The sequence below is a fragment of the Notamacropus eugenii genome, chromosome X (genome assembly GCF_028372415.1).
Source record: "Notamacropus eugenii isolate mMacEug1 chromosome X, mMacEug1.pri_v2, whole genome shotgun sequence".
Taxonomy (NCBI): domain Eukaryota; kingdom Metazoa; phylum Chordata; class Mammalia; order Diprotodontia; family Macropodidae; genus Notamacropus; species Notamacropus eugenii.
The window spans coordinates 76,133,751-76,149,614 of record NC_092879.1 but is presented as its reverse complement, the minus strand read 5'-3'; the positions used below and the strand labels follow the sequence as shown (position 1 = coordinate 76,149,614).

The following is a 15,864-nucleotide window of genomic DNA, read 5'->3' as shown; positions in this document are numbered from 1 at the left end:
TTCTATTTCAAGGAAAATGGGACTTAGGGTGAGTAACTAAGTCTCTAGGCACTTTCGAATACTCACCCTCGGAGCTGTGATGAATGTAAACAGTCCCTTATCTGTCTTTAAGGCAGACAAAGGACTATGGAGCTGCTTTTCTAGGGCGGGCCACTATTCTTTGAGACTTTCCTTCCTCAGGAAAGCATCCACATTGTAAGGGACTCAGCCTGAATGAGATAATGATTTGAAGGAAGCGTCCCCATTCAAAGACGGAGGCATATTTTTTTCCCCCTTGCTCTCCAGAGTTTTCTCTCATAAATGCAAAGCTGCTTCTGCAACTAAAACAAAAATGGACCAAAACACAGACAGCCTGCCAAGCTGGCCAAAAATCCCCCAAGGACCGAAGCTGGTTCAGACTGAGCTGTGGTCAGCAGTTCTGACTGTTAATTATTAATACTTATTGATCTCTTCACCCAAGCCTTCTAAAGTAGAACTTAAATTGACTTATGCTCTGGTTCAATGGGATTATTAACCCAAGGGCTATCGCTGGGCCCCTGGCGGCAACTGGGACCCTTAAGTGACTTACTCATTTGAAAGAGCCAAAGAACCCCTGGTTTCAAGGTGCCATCTGTCACCCTGGACACCTAATGTCATTGGCAATCCAGGAGCTAATGAGCTTTCTGAACTTGGCTCATGTGCTATTCCACAGTCTTTGGACAACTAGTTAATAACTGGAAGAGAGAGGGTAATAATGACTGTGGGAATCAGGATTGCTGTCCTAAAGGAGGTAACATTTGAGTTGAGCATTGGAGGAAGCTAGATATTCTTTGAGATGAAACTCAGGGGTCACAGGGCCATGCATCTCACAGATAGGGACACTGAGAGACAGAGAAGTTGACTGCCTTGTTCAAGGTCAGGACTAGTAATGGTGATTCCTAAGATCCCTAGCACTCTGCTGTAGTCCGGGAGACAAGTTCCTCCCTATATGGCTTGAATGTGTGCATGAGAGGCTTGAATCATTTTTAGCACCAGCTGGTAGAGTTACCTCCTTCTCCGAGTCATCTTAGCTATCTGAAATAGCCACAGTGGCCTCTTTCCTATGACCCTAATTGGACATACCCTACAGATGGCTCTGATTAGAAAGGCTGAGCAGTAATAATAGCTGACATTTACATAGGGCTTTGGGCATTGCAAGACACTTTATATGCATTAGCTCATTTGATCTTCATAGCAACTTGGAGACAGGCTGGCACAGGTGTTATGCTTGCCCTTTTCTAGGGTCCTCATTTATGAAGAAACTGAGGCTTGAGGGGATTAACTGGCTTGTCTGTGGTCACACAGTAACTGTCAGAGTGGGGGCTGAGCCCATGTTATTCCTGAAGTCGAGTCCAGCACTATTTCCACTATGCCCTGCCTGCCACCTCTCCTGCAGGTCTATGGCAGCCTCTCTCCACCATCTTAGGAAGGAAGTTTTTTCTGGAACAGAGCACCCTTCATCAAAGCTGCAAAGTTGGCAAAGTTTGTCCTTGCCTTCTACCTTCCCTTTTCTCCTTACTCTATACCCCGAGATATCAATTCTGCCTTCCCATTCATTGGGTCAGACATTTAAAGCCACAAGAAACCTGGACACTCATCTGATTAGGCCCCTGCATTTTCTAGAGGCCCTGAAATGTTAACTGTCAAGGGTCTTTGAACATCAGCTTCTGATCTGTAATTAGGAACGTTTTCCATTATACCACTGTAGATTCCCTCAGAGCCTTGTTCCTACCTGGTTAAGGTGTTTTTTTATTCCCCAGGGAAAATTTGCATTTTGATAGGGTCAGAAAAATTCTTAATACGTGAATAAGTGTCTTGAATGGTGGGTTTTGGGGCACTGTAACAAGCTGGGTGTGGAGAGCAGAAATATTTTGGGGAAGGGAGGCAGGAGTCTGGACAACCATTCTTCAACTCATCCCTAACAGGGGCTTGGCCTAGCCTCATCTCTAAATACCAAGGAGTACTTTACTTACAGAGTGCCTTAAAAAGAGTGGTTCTGCTTAACCTTCAACAAGACTCAAGCAAAGCAGTCAGAAATTGGAGTTTTATGGATGCAGGGACTTGGGCACAGGTGATGTCTACATGCCAACATAAGATGTGTGGGCTTAAACATTAATGTACCTTTTGGTTATTTGTGAGGCCAGCATAGCCATTAGAAATTGAGGTGACCCCCACGACCCTCATGAAATGAACAAAGATATTTATTTAGAATAAATGTAAGGCCTTGAACCTTGAGACCATGCCATAGAGGAGTGGTTGAAGGAACTGAGGATATTTTGCCTAGAAAAGACTTGAAGGATAGGTGGATGGGAGCTAACCTGGAGGATTTGAAAGGCTAGGCTGATAAAGAGTAGTAGAGAAGATTCTGGTTCAGGTATGAGTTAGACTCAATGACCTTTGTAGGTTCCATTCAACTCTGAGATTCTGTGACAACCTCCTGGCTCATTGGGATAATCTCCCATCCTCCTATTGGATAGGATAAAGAGAAGGCGTTGTTTACACCAATCCAACAGGGTTAGCTGCCTATGCCAAGGCCATCCCTGTTAGGACTTCCATGCTACCCACTTCACTTTGCCCATATGGTGATAGCCTTTCCAGTTGAAGGCAGAAGTTGTTCAACTCTTGCATTCTCCTGGACAAACAAGCACAGAAAAATGCTGGATCCCAGATCTGGGGACTCAGTTTAGTTTCTCAGGGGCACCAGGGCACAGCACCCTGAGCATTGCATTGGGTGTGACTTTGGGAAGGTCACTTTCTCTTCCCCTTCTCACCATGCAGACTTGATGTCTCTTCCAACTCTAAATGCACGAAACACTGAATGTAGATAAGAACGAGCCCCCCAATACCTGGATTTTTATTCTCAAACAGATGGTCCTGAGAAGTGAACAAGATTCCATCAATCTGCTAAACCAAGAAGCTTCTTTGAGGGGGTTTCTGAATCTTTAACAAAAGTATTTGGGGAGTGGGGATAGTGCTAATGATACAAAAAACAAAAAAGAAAAGAAAGAAAAGAACATCGGTGGAACTTTATCAAAATATACAGAAGGTAAGTCCGTAAAGGTACACACACAAGGAGGGCAGTGTTGGAATTACCATGCTAAATGTGGCGGAAGCTTAAAAAGGAAATAAAACGTATGTGGCTGATTCAATTTCCTTTGCAGTCCTTTTTCAGTCTTTTGTAAATGGAAATGTTCATGTTTGTTATTGACCGTCAAGTTCATAATTTAAAAATATTTCTTTTAAGCAAAGAAAGCAAAAACAAAGGTAGTTTTCACTTTCAATCCATCTAGGGATACAAAGACAAAAAGGGGACCAGATCTTTCCCTCAAGGAGGTTGATTGAGATCATCTTGAGGGAACGGAAAGAGGGGGTCAGTAAAGTCTTTGAGAAGAGTGTGGGACTAGCTGGTCTTGCCAGCTGACTGGATGGGAGAATCATAGCAAAGGTTGGTACGGTAGAAAGAGATTTGTGGCATCAGCAACTGTCTTGGGGACAGCTCCAGGAAGGCCTTGGGATTTGCCAATATGTGCCAATCTACCATTTGACCAACTCTTCCCTCTTGTTTTGCTTTCTTTCCTTAAAAATCTTGGCATGATGAACCCACATTACAAAGAAGAATGCCACACAGGACTTGAGGCTATATTCCTTTTGTGCATGTATTGAGGAGGTAGGAGTGGTGAGATAAACATTTTCTTTAGGGAAATTTCCTTTCTAGCAAAAGGAGTTTTCCATCTTGCTTCAGAGCTAGTAGAGAGACAGTTGTGATATAGGAGAGATAGCACTGACTTTGGAGGGCCAGAATTCCAGCAACTCAATGGCCACTGATTCCAACCCTGTTTGACCTTGGGCATATCTTTACCCTCTCTGAGCCTCAGTTTTCCTTCTCTGGCAAAGGGAGGCTTAAGGGATCCCTAGGGTTTCTTCAAGCTTTAACATACTATGAATAATTTGAAGAGGAGAAATAATGGGGTGGGGATGGGGGTGAGAATTTTCCATGGGAAGGCCTCTGTTTATAATAGAGTTAACCATTTACCTGTTCACTCTGTGACTCGAAACCCAATGGAATGGGTAACTTATGCTGTTTGCCCCATTTTCACCTCTTGCCAATGAAGATATGTGGTAATAAAATAATTTTGCGGCACATGCCAAATGGGTGCTCTGTTGAATCAAGTTGAAATACCACTTGGATACGAAGGATTGATGTTTCATTGAGCCAAGAATTAGTGTAATAGAGGGACCTTTCTGACCAAGGGGCTCAGGAAAAACTATTTAATCCAACCCATAAGCTTTGCTAAACAGAGTCACTCTTCCATTTGTGAATGAGCGACCCATCACATGCCCTAGCAAGGCTGGAGGATTGTTGATTGATTAGCATTCAACATCCTTCATTCATCCCCAGAGCTATACCGTCTATGCAATCCCATAATCGGAGAGCTAGAATAGACCTTCTGAGAGTATTTAGTCCTGACCTTTGGCCTCAGACAGAGTTGCCTGTTAACCTTGGTCACCTCTACAGATTGGAGGGTACAGCTTTTTCCCTTTTCAAGATCCCTGGGAGGGATAGCTCACACAATCTTTTCTTGGAAACCTGTTCCAGTAGTTAAAACAGCCCTGAGGCAGTGTGTACAGGATGGCGCCTAAACAGCCTGGGAAGCAATTAACCAGACCATGCCTCCTTGGGAGTTAACCAGCTCTGCCCCGCTCACGGGGTCATCACAGTGTTTGTTCAAACAGGTCTGCGCTGCCTTTCTCGACCCAAGCCTCCCAACTGGGGGCCAATGGTCAAACCCAAGCAGGTTCCCAGCCAGTATTATTTTTAACACCTCCTCTAGGGCCCCATGGAGCAATGGAAAGAGGACGAAAAAGTTGGAGGTCAAACAATACAGTATTGTCAAGGCGGCCCTTGTCGGACCGGAAGGTCTTCCATGTGGCTAATCTACATTCCACTGGCTACAGGCAAAAGCCATTTCCTCTTGTTCTCTCCTCCTCAGGGAGAGAAAGGGTACATCTGGCCCTTCCACTTGTGTCATGAGTCTTATTGCATTGAAGCCCATGACGAGGTCATCCCTCAGCCTGGCATTGTTAGGCAAAGTGGTTCTGGGCTGCCTTACCCTTGCAGGATAGTCTATTTTCCAACCATGGCAGAGCAAGTGGTATTGGGGAGGCTGCCATGGCTGGGCACCAGAAGTTGTTGGGACTTGGAAATTGGCAAACTGGCATGAATCTGACCATAAGCTGCTCCTTTTCCTGGAAAGTCACCCCCAAGAAGCTGACAGACGACTTTAAAAAAGCAGGGGGTGGGGTAGGAAGGAGAATGGTGAGGCTACCTCTTACATAGACCCTGCCCCTCCCTGCCCTCATTCCCGCCCCTCACTGGGTCACTAGATAGGGTTCTGCTTAGACTATTTTCTCGAATTACCTCTAAACTCAACTCTGGTAACTGAAAGTCCACTGTACTAGAGTAGAAAGCACACTGACTCTGGGGTTAGAAAACCTAGGATCAAACCCCACCTTTGATGCTTACAACTTGTGTGACCTTATGCTAGTCTCTTGACCTCCCTGAGGCTGAGTTTCCCTATTTATAAAACAAATTGAGCTAGATGGCCTCTGAAGTCCCTTCTAGTTAGATCCTACAATCCTAAGATCTTGATGGCAAGGCTCTCCTCTTTGGGAATGGAGCAGTCTAGTAGAGCTGAATAGCTTGGGGAGGTTACCTTCTCTTTTGGACCTGGGGCACCTCTGTCTGTAGGCTTCAAGAACAGCTCCAGACTGAAAGCTTATGTTCCATCAATGAGGTGCCATGACTTAGAGCTAGGGTGGGGGGACTTTAGAGACTATCCAGTCCAATCCCCTTATTTGACAAAGGAGGAAACAAAGGAGGAGATCCAGGGAGACCTGCGGGACTTGCCCGGGGAGCCACAGCTAGTAAGTAGAAACACAGCCTCTCTGGACAGTGTGCTTTCCCTCCATCACACTTCCATGATTCTAAAAGTTTTTTCTCCTCTTTTTATGCATCACTGGCATGCCAGGGAAAGTATTGAGGTCGGCCTATAAGACACTGAGGTAGATAGATTAAAACTAAAGGTAGCCAAATATTTGCTTGTCAAGGCACACCATATTTTCAAACCCCATTGCACTTGTGTGTGTGTGCGTGTGTGTGTGTATGTTGTATACACACCAAATTTTGTAATGAATACGCTCTTCTTCGAGGATAGCTCACCTTGTCTGCCCCTTTTAAGTTTCAAGATTCCAGCCTTTTCAGTTTGGAGAAGTTGATGTAAAGATCACAAGGTCTGTTTACAGTGGGGAAAGTGTACATATTTCCTGTCCTCAGCCCTCTTGAATGCTCGCTTTATGTTTGGGGCCAGACAGGAACGCTTGGACAAGAAGGGGGATCTAGGGGTGGGGGGGGATGTTCTGAGCTTTCACACTTATAGAAAATAGACTCGGTTCCAAGATAATCGAGCCCTGTTGGTAGGTTTTACCTTCATGCAGGCCTTCTGGGGCCTGCACTCTTGGAGTTACAGGACTCATCTACTACTCAATGAGAGCAGCAATACAGCAACCTCGCCCACGGAAGTGGAGGATTCTGAGCTGGAAGGAGCCTTGGAAATAATACCAGTGGTAACTGACATTTCTTTAGCACTTTACAAGTTATGGCTCAATTTTTTTCCCATTCAGCTTGTGGGGTTGGTAGACGAAAAACAGATAAATCTCATTTTGCAGAGGAACAAAATGAGGAATGACTTGCCCAAGGTCACAAGGGTGGTGAGTGGAAGAGCTGGGGCTTGAAGTCAGGTCTTCCACACTTTCATTCAAGGTGCTTTTCACTCTACACTGATGTCCATCGCAATGAACACAGTAGCAAACTCATGCCCACAGAAGACCACTGTCTTTTTCAGGGTCCTGGTCAAGTTTATAGTCATTCACTATGTCTGATGCCACCTCCCAGGTCTTCAGTCCTGGTGTTAGTTACCCGAATTTGACAGATGAGGACACAGGCTTTGAGAGATCAAGTAATTTGCTGGTGATCACATGGCTAATAAGTAAGAAGTGAGATTAGATGCCAGGGTTCCTGAGGATAGGTCCAGTGCTCTGGGCCCTACATTCTAACTGCAGGTCTCAGAGTTGAAAGACATAGCCTGGAGCACTGGAGTTGGAAGCTAAAAGGGCAGAGGATACAAGGCAAAAACACCAACAATGGAAGTAGTCTTTGGTGTTCTTCTCCAAAAGCCAGCTTGAGAATGAGGCAGATCAGGCAGCTGTCTCCTGGTGGGATTTCAGGGGCCCCAAAGCCCCTCTTGTCCCCTCTTTCATGCCTCCCTCCACCTGTTCACTGAGGCTTGATTTTTTTTTACCTGGGGACAAAGCCATTCATTCCATGAGACAGCCTTGAAATGCAAATACCCCGAGAGAGGAAACACAGGGCCTTACATTCACCCAGAGGAACAGATGCCAGCCCTGGGCTGGCTTGTTGAGTCAACAGTGTGAGGGTGGCAGCCAAAAATGCTAATGCCCCCTTGGGCTGCATTCAGAGAGGCTCAGTGTCCAGGCTGATGGTCCGGCTGTCTTCTGCTGCTCTGGGCAGACCACAGCTGGAGGGCTGGCTTCCACTCTGGGCGCCACAGCCTAGGAGGGACGTTGATGCTCTGGAGAGGATCCAAGGGAGGGCAAGCAAGAAGGGGAAAGGCCTTAAGCCTGGGCCATGGAAAACTTGGTAGAAGGGACTGAAGATGTTTAGCCCCAGGAAGAGAAGACTTGGGTAAGATGAGGGAAAACATGAGAACTGTCTTCAAATATATGAAGCACAGTCATGTGGAAGAGGGACTAGGCTTGTTCCATGTGGTCCCAGAGGGCAGAAACAGGATCAATGAGTGGAATCTGAAGAGAAGCAGCTTGAGGTTTGATGTGAGAGAAAACTTCCTGACAAGAAGAGCTATGCCAACGTGAAACAGGATGTCTCGAGTTAGTCTGGGGGAGGGGAGGGGGGCTTCCCTGCAGGTCTTCAAGCCAAGATTAGATGACCATTTGTTGGTAGGATGGAAGGAGATTCTTGTTCAGGCTTGGGTTGGCCCCCTCATGAGACAGAGACTGCCAGCCTCGAGTCCCCCTTCTCAAAGCATCCTGGTTTGAAAAAGTTATCTCATTTACTGCCATGGAAACTGAATATTAAATCTGGAAGAGACAGGAGAGGTTTTCTAATCCAATGCTTTTATTTTTACAAATGGGGAACTTGAGACCCAAGAAGGGAAAGCATGTGGCTGAGCTGGGATTTGAACTTAGGTCCTCTGAGCCCCAAACTGACTCTCTTTCCACTACACCACTGGAACCCTTGCTTCAAGCCATCAAGGAACCATTATTCCTTGGTGTGGGGGCTCTCTCTTCCAATTGCTGCTTACAACTTCTTGATGTCTTAATAGACCGTCTTCCTAGACACAGGATATGCATTAACCATTAGCCTTTCTCCTTGCACACCTATGGGCAGACTTCAAGACAAATAGTGGAAAAAGTCCTGTTCCCACTGTACCCAACTTGGTCCTGAGGTGTTGTATACTTTGCCAGGCTGGGTCTTGGACAAGAGATGCCCAGTCTGTCATTGGCCTGTACTCGAAACCTTTCTAACTTAGTAGGACCTGCCTGAGCTTGCCCTCCCTTGGCATGGCCTTCAAGAGCCCAGGCTGCTCTTCATGCCACAAAGAGACACCAGAGTGGGACAGCTAATGACAACTGTTGTCACTGGATATTATTTAGACTCAAGGTCAAGAGAAAGGCTAACCTATCGGGTACAAGGCATTGGCTTCTGTCCAGTTGGCTCCAAAAGTAGAAATGTATCTCCCCCTTTTGTCCATGTCTGTCATTCCTCCTATCCATTTTGAGGTGGAGGAGATAGCTGAGAAGAGTAAAAATCTAAGCTACCCTTGTCTTTTCTGTGGGGCCCTCGAACCATCATACGCAGCTGTTCCCTAAGAGGGGACCTTAGGAATTGGCAGGGACACAGTGACATCTTCCACCCAACCAGGAACTGAACAGAGAGAATAGAAGCTTGATTATGAGGGCCAATGAGGGTCAATATTTGAAACAAATCAATGACATAGTGGGTGGAGAGCTGACCTTGGACTCAAAAGGACCTGAGCAGAAATTCTGCCTCAGACACTTAGTTCCGCAACCCTGAGCTAGTCACCTAAACTCTCCTAGTCTGTTCCCTCATCTGTAAAATTGGGATAATAATAGCACCTGCCTCTCTGGGTTGTCATGAAGAGCTAATGAGATAAGAAACTATAAAACACCCTATAAATACTAGCTATTATTGTTGGTATTAGAAATGTTATTACGAGGATGAGGATTGCCGCTGCTACTGAGCATAGCTCCAGCAGTAATTCCAGCCTCTATGTCTTTCTGGACCAAAGTCACTTGTGTTCAGTAATCTTTCCAAAAGAGGAACAAGCATCCACTGGGGGACCCTCTTATCTAACTGGGGACAAACACAGTGCCCTGTGTATAATAGCACTACCTTAACTTCCTTTTTTGAAAAAAAAGATGTTTAATGAGCAGAACTTCTCCTAGGAGCTGCCAGCCTTCTGCACAGTTTTCTTTGTTCTCCACCAGACAATAGCCAAGCACCAGGTCCATTGTGGCTCAGTGCATTCTTGGGCCTGAGAGGTATTCAGTGTGAAAGTCACCTCTGTCACCAGCTTGAAGGTCATTCCTCTTGTAAAACCTCATGATCAAACTTTATTTAGCAACTTCCCAGCTGTTGTTTTAATCACTGGTTGTCTGCCTTTGGGAGGCCCTGGGCCACGGTAGAGGCCACTTTTTTTGAGCCTCTTCCCCCCCTTTTCTGCCCAGGGAGCAGGTTATATTCCAATTTCCCTGACTAGGCTTGTCAACTGGGCAATTTGTTTTTCCTCAATGCTTATCTGCCAAGGGATAAAAATAAACACAGACCTGGCCCCTGTGCCATTGGATAAATTAGGGCCCCCCCCCAGGGGCTTCCAGGTGCACCTCCCAATGGGTCCACTTCTAGGATCAGAGAATTGTGAGCTGAAGGATAACTCACAAGTCGTCCTTCACTTTACATAGAAAGAAACTAAGGCCAGAGAGATCTATCTAGGTAGCTTACTCAAGGTCACACCAGTAGTAGACATGGGATTTGAACCCATGTAGGTCTTGGTACTAGGACTGGGAATGAAAATGCAAAAATTTCAAAATAGACATAGGGAAAATCTCCCTTGCAAAGTGCTTTCCCATCTGCCCCAAGCAGGTCTTTGCATTTTTGAATCTAACTAGAAATTAAACAGGTATATGGGTGGCACAGTGGATAGAGTGCTGTGCATGGTGTGAGGAAGATCCACCTTCCTGAGTTCAAACCTGGCCTCAGACACTTCTTAGCTGTGTGACCCTAGGCAAGTCACTTTACCGTGTCTGCCTCAGTTTCTTCATATGTAAGATGAACTGGAGAAAGAAATGGCAAACCATTCCAGTATTTTGCCAAGAAAACCCCAAATGGAGTCACAAAGAGTTGGGCACAACTGAAACTAAATGACTGAACAGCAACAAAGACATTGAACAACTTCATTGCACATACAACTGAACTACCCCATTCTACAAAATCAGAAGGGATTAGTGGGGAAGGAGGGGAGAGTAGTGAACTTTATATATATATATATATATATATATATATATATATATATATATATATATATATATATATATATATATATATATAGAGAGAGAGAGAGAGAGAGAGAGAGAGAGAGAGAGAGAGAGAGAGAGAGAGAGAGAGTCATAATTGGTATTTCCTTCATGGACCTGTGTGATATAGCAGAGAAAACAAAAATACAAGCAGATAGAGTTTTTAAAAGAACTAACAGAAACCACCTAGAAGTCAGAGTACGGCCTTGATCTGGGTGGGCTGCTCTCTATGAAAGAAAGTGACTCCTTGCCTCGCCAGAGGATGGACCTAGAGGACAGTATGATGAACCAAAGATGACTTAACCAGTCTAAGAGGAGGAGAGAGTTGAGGCCAGAGGCCTGATGGAAGCAATATTGACCCTGGCAGCTGAGTCTCCCCATTGTTGCCCAGAAGATGGAAGCATGGCCTTCTGGAAGAGCAGAAACATAGGACCACAGATGGAGAGCTAGAGGGTGTCTTAGAGGTCACTGAATACATTCCCCTCTTTATAGGTGACAAACTGAGGCCAGGAGAGATTAAGAGCCTTGCCCAGGGTTACATATCTAGTAGTAAGTGTCTGATGGGGGCCTTGAATCAGTCAGTCAATAAGCATTTATTAACAGCAGGCACAGTGCTAGAAGGCTGGGAATGGTGCTCAAAATCTAGTGGGGCAAGACAACAGGCAAACAAAGAATGTACAAAAAAGCCCCAAACTTTCTAACACCAAGTATAGCATTCTGTCCACTACATATACCCTGTTGCCTCTCAAGATAGCTTTAGGACAGATGTTCTTCACCTGTATTCCATGACTTATTTTTTAATACTTTGAGAACATTATTTCAATAGAATCAGTTTCCTTTGTAATTCTACATATTTTATTTTATATATCTAAAAATCTTATTCTGAGAAGGGGTCCATAGACTTCTGCAGATTAGCAAAGGGATCTATGACACACAAAAATGTTAAGAATCCCTGTACTGGGGCAAGATGGTTAATCTAGCCTCTTAAATCTTCAACTGGGATGGGTTGTCCCAGATTTCTTCCTCTCCCACCAAACTTCCTTACACTAAGTATATTCTAGGAAAACTGAAAGTTGGAATGTATTTTTGATGCCAAAATGGTGCCAGTACAGAAAGTGAGTTTTCTTGACGTGTAGATCCGTATATTTTCCAGCCAAAGGAACACACCACCTATGCTGGTAAAGAAAGCTCTTGGGAGCCAGTTGAAGCAGAACTTCTAGGATGCCACTAATTTGCCAAAGTTAGGGTCAAACTGACTGTCTTAGTGTTTCTGACAGGTGGTCACCAAACAATTACACATGACAAAACATCAGAGCTCAAAGGACTCTTAAAGGTTCAACCTTTGTTTCATGAGATTTGGAGAAGAGAAGAAAGCTCTTACTTCATGTCATACATCTAGTACATGTCTGAGCTGGGACTTTCACTCTGGTCTTGTGCTTACAATTCCCATGCTTTTCCCATCATACTAGGCTGCCCTCCTGGTAATTACAAATACAGTGATCAGCTCAACCACCTCCTCTCAGAGTATCTTCTTGACTGCTGGCTTGCAGACCATCAAGTTAATCTAGTCTATCCATTAGGCCATGATGGATGGACACTGAATACTAAGAGTACTTATCCAAGTCGCTGTCACAGAAGTGAAACTGGATACCCAGAAAGCCCAAACAAAGTTGATTTCAAGCTAAGCTGAGATAGCTTTCCCCACCCTGCTCTATCATTAGTGCTAACACTGCCTTCCCAGTCCCCCAGGCTGGAAACCATGAAATCATCTTTGACACCCCCTCCCCACAGCCTCCCCCACACGCAGATCATCCTTAAGCAGTCCTGCTGCTTCCTCCTTGGCACAGCTTCTCAGCTCAGCATTTTTTCTGTGCACCCAGAGCCTTTTGCCTCGTCTGAACCCCCTCACTCCTAGATGTGGCCATAATCTTGACGCCTACCCCATCCATATAGCCTACATGTGGCAACAAATTCCCAGCCAAGGAAAACCCCTTCAGCAGAAAGGTTAAGGGGATTTCCCCAGGAGGCAAGCACATCATCTGAGCGAGGTCACAGCACCCTCCCTTTGGCCTTTCCCTCTCCCCCACAAAATCTCTCTGGTTTCTACTTTGTATGAGGGGAGCTTATAAAATATGAAGATTTTTTTCAAATAGATAAACAAATATGGAACGGTGTCACATGACTGTGTCCCCTTAAAGACTGAGCAGGGGTTCAGGGGTGAGAGGGGGGAACACATCACCGTCATTCTAGTCACGCTTCCATTTTCCCAAACATGCAGGCTCATGACAAGGAGAGAGCACTTGGTTCCAGTTGATGTTCAATATTTGCTGGCTGTGAGACCAAAAATCAGTTGCTTCTAACTGGTTGGGCTAAATTCTATCTCAGGCCTCTGTTATAACTTTAAATCCAACATATTGGAGTGGATAGAATGCTGGACCCAAGTTCACATCCTACCTCAGACACGTTAGCTGTGTGACCCTAGGCACATCACTTTTCCAGCCTCAGTTTCCTCATCTATAAATCAGAGAATTGGATTCAATGGGCTTCCAATGTCCTTTCTAGCTCTAACTCTGAGATTCTCCTTGAGAATTATTTTCAAGGCCTCAATAATGGCAAATGTTAATTCCTGTGTTTTGAAAATGACCAAAACAGAGCTAAAAGTTGAAATTTTCACATCTGGGGTCCTAGTACAAGCTGTGTCCAGGCCCTTGACTGAATGGTGTAAGACAGGAGGAGGAAGCACACCCCAACCCATAGTCTTTTAGCTTCCTATCTCAACTGATTAGTCTTTTGGTTTTGGAGGGGGTTGAAGGTAAGGCAATTGAGGTTAAGTGACTTGCCCAAGGTCACCGACCTAGTAAGTGTCAAGTGTCTGAGGCCGGATTTGAACTCAGGTCCTCTATTGACTGCACCATTTAGCTGCTCCTTGGCTGATTATTCTTGCTAACTCATGGCTAAACTTAACCGGATGGTGAAGGGTCTTGAACAGAGGATAAGCTGGAGAAACTGGGATCCTACTGTTTGTAGGACTGAGAATCAGGACTGATGGAAAGCAGTTACAGTGGAAAATTTAGGCTTAATGTCAGAAAATCCTTCCTAACAATGTGCGCTCTCCCTATGTAGAACGGATCACCTTGAGAGATGGTGGGATCCTCCTCCATCAGGAAGAGTGGAGGGACCTCTTGTCAAGTATCTCATAGTATGCATTTCTTTCATGCATAGGTTGGACTAGATGGCTGCTGGAGTCCCTTCCAATCCTCAGATTTTGTGATTCTCTGGATGACCTCAAAATTAAGACCTATCTCTACTACTTATTGTCTGTGTGACCCTGGACAGTTCACTAAACTTCGTGGTGCTCCAGGCAACTCTCTGAGACTGAAAGTTACAGAGAAGAATATATATATATCTATATATCTATATATATATATATAGATATATTTTATATATCTATATATCTATATGTATATGTATATATACACACATATATGTATATGTGTGCATGTATGTATATGTACATGATACTCAACAACAGAAATAGTAGGTTGTGTCAAGAAAGTGTGTTTAGAAATATAATTTGGTTTATACATACATACATACATATACACACATAACTATATATAGAGATAAGGACTAGACATGATTTCACTGGCATAGAGAACTTTCAGGCAGAAGAAATTCCCTCTACAAATGCAATCCAGCACCTTCTCTGAAACTTACAGTCTTAGAGAGCTGCCTGGGGCAAGAGGTTAGGTGACTTGTCCAGGGTCATATAGCCAGAAAGTGCCAGAGTTGGAACTTGAACTGGAACTTTCTGGCTCTGAGGCCTGCGTTCTATCCATTACACTTCACTAACTCAAACCCCAGTTGTTTCCAGAGTGAGTTGATTCATTGCTACTAAATGGGTGTCTTTTTCAACAATGGGAGGATAGGTCCAGTTAGTTCTCTAGGTTTCTAGGTTATTTTCTCTGTCTGTATCTTTCCGTCTGTCTCTGTCTCTCGTTTTCTCTCTCTCCATTCAGTGACCCCAGAGGCCTGACTGCATTCGTAGAAAGTGTTTGGCATCCTCAGATCATATTTATAAAAATACTTTCACACAAAAATGGGTTGACAATACCCCCTCCAAATGCTGTCTCCTGCTCAATTCCAACTCAGAGGCATCAATGAGCCTCTGGAGTTAGCCCAGTTCCCACTGTTTAATTTAGGGCCCCGTACCTACCAGTTTTATTGGTCGCATCATCAGGCCTTCAGTGATGGACTTGAATTTTCCTTCCCAGGACACAATGTATTTCCCTCTGCATGTTCCTTCTTTCAAATATAATAATGTGGGCAACAGGAAAAGAAACTTGGGTCTGAGGGCTAACAGTGAGACTATCTATGTCATCTGCTCAAAGACGCTCAATTTCAGAAGAGGAACAATGGGCGGGGTCTCCACATTTTCTGGCATCCTTTTGAAGCCTGGGAAAGAGAAGATAACGTTACTGAACCAGTGAGCTTCATCTGGGCAGGTCTACACCCCACCTGCTACAACTGCATCATGGCCTGCTTCATTATCTGGGAACATCCCTGGGAGAAAGAGATGCGAACCCAGTGGGTGGGTAGCAGGAGGTCCCATAGCCTGGCATTTACAACCCTTTCCTCTCTGACTCTAGCCCACCTTTTTAGCCTTGCCACAATTTGGGCACTCTACATTCCAGCCCAACTGGCCTTCATGCCATTCCCCATCCTAGGCACATTATCTCTTGCCTCCATGTGCTTGCATCAGCTGAACCAGGATAGCACTGTTACTGTCCTTAGTTCTGATTTATAGATTCTCTAGATTCTTTCAAGGACAGCTAGGTGGCGCTGCAGTGGATAAAGTACCAGGCCTAGAAAGACTCATCTTCCTGAGTTGAAATCTGGCCTCAGATACTAACTAGCTGTGTGACCCTGGGCAAGTCACTTAACCCTGTTTATCTCAGTTTCCTCAACTGTGAAATGAGATGGAGAAGGAAATGGCAAACCACTCCCATATCCTTGCCAAGAAAACCCCAAATGGGGTCACAAGGAGTTGGACGCTACTGGAAAACCACTTAATACCAACAACTTCCTGATTCCAGGTAGAGTGCTCTAACCACTACACCATCTAGCTCTTTCCCTCACAACCACCCTGTGAGG

General features: G+C 44.9%; 1 protein-coding gene across 1 annotated transcript in view; it reads right to left on the bottom strand.

Moving 5' to 3' along the window:
• Positions 1-15,864, bottom strand: part of GPR174 (G protein-coupled receptor 174) — a 46,930-nt gene that overhangs the window by 13,134 nt on the left and 17,932 nt on the right. Inside the window, exon 2 of the mRNA XM_072627141.1 lies at positions 14,927-15,165. The gene's annotated coding sequence lies outside the window, so the exon portion shown is untranslated. The remainder of the gene's footprint in view (positions 1-14,926; positions 15,166-15,864) is intronic.